This window comes from Morone saxatilis, unplaced genomic scaffold (assembly GCF_004916995.1).
Source record: "Morone saxatilis isolate NCDOM2014 unplaced genomic scaffold, NCSU_SB_2.0 Contig149, whole genome shotgun sequence".
Taxonomy (NCBI): Eukaryota; Metazoa; Chordata; class Actinopteri; family Moronidae; genus Morone; species Morone saxatilis.
In genome coordinates, this window is record NW_023339706.1 from 3,630 (window position 1) to 6,099 (window position 2,470).

The following is a 2,470-nucleotide window of genomic DNA, read 5'->3' on the forward strand; positions in this document are numbered from 1 at the left end:
ACAAAACTCCACTTACAAATCTGGGGATCTTATTTTGTTCCTGCTCGCTGGTAAAAACGCTTCAGGACATAAAATTTCTCTTTTTGTTTTGACAATCAGATAATATTTCACAACGAGGTTCTGAATGTGTTGACAGTGAGAGCGAAGAGTTCACGTCAGGATGATTCATCAACACCATTGCTGCTCTCACTGTTCAGTCCTCAGGCTGTAAAAAGCTGCTGAAGAAACATTTGGTTTCAGTTCGTCTGACACAAGTTTGGCTCAGTGTCGCCGTTTCTGAGCGAACTCGTCTGTTCAGATTACAGAAAGCTGCATCTGGAGCTGAACATGTGGAGACTCGCCTGCAGCCTGAACTCAGGGATAAACTGCAGACACTAAAGCCTGCTCATTATATTATAGTTTATAAAGCTTACATTTATTACATATATAATAAGTATTTCTAACATCAATGAATTTTATAACAGTCAAAAACAATTTATATTCTCATAGTTCATTAAAAGACAAAAACCATTTTTCCTCAAGAAAGATTAAAATTCATTCAATTCATTCCAAATATGAACTTTCAAGACTCTTTGTGTAAGCTAGCGTAAAAACACTACTATAATCATTCAAATCCACTTACAAATCTCGATTTTATTCAGGCATTCTTTTCAAGCTACTTACATTTAACTTTGTATTTAGACAGAATATAAATCTGTATAATTTATCTTAAAACTTCCATTAAACATTTATCACGTCTCTTTCTTCCTCTTGTTTAAGGCGTCAAGAAAACCACAAACCACGCGTTCAACAATTCAGGCTTCTCAGTTCAAAATGTCCTAACCTACTGGTCTGTGGTCTGTCCTGTCTGTCTAATCTGTCTACCACCTGTCTGCTCTGCTCTGCCTGTCTCTGTCTGCTGTCCCTCTCTCCTGCGCCAACGCTCGCCCTGCTCTGTCTTTGTCGTCTGATGAACAATTGAACATAATAATTTAAATAAAATACAGATCAATGAACTAAAACTGCATAATAAATATTATTGTTACATATTTTTATATATAGAATGAAATTAAAAAGCAGATCACCAATTATTAAGTTAATTAATAAACCCTTCAACTTGAACATAATTTCATTGGTCAAAGGTCGCAGGTCATCCACCACAGAGCCGACATCATCAGAGCAAGCAGGGAGAGAAGAGCAACACGTTATCTGGCGAAGCGACACTGACTGAGAGAGAGGAACACACTGATGGAGGAAGAGCAGAGAGAAGACACCTGATGACGAGAAACGACGACACACACTGCTGAGAAGAGAGGAGAAGAAGAACACTGATGAGAGAGCAGAGAAGAGAGAGAGAGACACTGACTGACAAGAGAGAGACACACTGATGAGAGAGAAGAGAGAGAGAAGACACACTGACTGAGAGAAGAGAGAGAAGCAACTGACCTGAGAGAGAGAAGAGAGACACACTGACTGAGAGAAGAGAGAGAGAGAGAGGAACTGAACTGAGAAGAGAAGAGACAACTGCACTTGAGAGAGAGCAGAGACACACTGATGAGAGAGACGAGAAGAAAGACACACTGACTGAGACAGAGAGAGAAGAGAGACACACTGATGAGAGAGAGAGACACACTGACGGAGAGAGAAGGAGAGAGAGAGAGACACTGATGAAGAAGAGAGAGAAGAAGAGAAAGAACTGATGAGAGAGAAGAAAGAGAGAAGAGAGACACTGATTGAGAGAGAGGAGAGAGAGAGAGAGAGCGACATATGAAGAGAGAAAGAGAAGAGAGAGAGAGAAAGAAGACATCGATGAAAGAGAAGAAGAAGACACGACTGAAGAAAGACGGAGAAGAAGAGAGACTACTGAGAGAAGGAGAGAGAGAAGAAGAGACTGATGGAGAGAAAGAAGCGAGGAGAGAGACACTGACTGAGAGAAACGAGAGAGAGGAAGGTTGTCTCTTACACTGGAAAGCTACAGACCTCTACAGACCACCTAAGACACACTAAGACACTACAGACCCCCTACGACACTACAGACCACTAACAGACCCTACAGAATCAGACACTACAATCTACAGACCTCTACAAACACACACAACTACAGCCTCTAACAGACCCTCTACAGACACTACACCTCTAATACCTCACTACACGACCCTACACGAACACTAAGACCTCTACATACCTCTACAACCCTCTACAAGACCACACAACCTCTACATACCCTCTACAGACCCTCTCAGACCACTAAGACCTCTACATACCCTCTAAGACCCCTACAGACATACAGACCTCTACTACTCTACAACCTCTACCAAACTACAACTCTCATACCCTCTACAACCCTACAGCCACTGAAGAGCCACTACAGACCCTACAGGAGCACTACACGACTCCACAGACTCTACACATCCTACACACAACTCTCACACTCCTAAAGACCTCTAACAACACTACAAACACTATAAACAGACTCTAAGCACACATACTT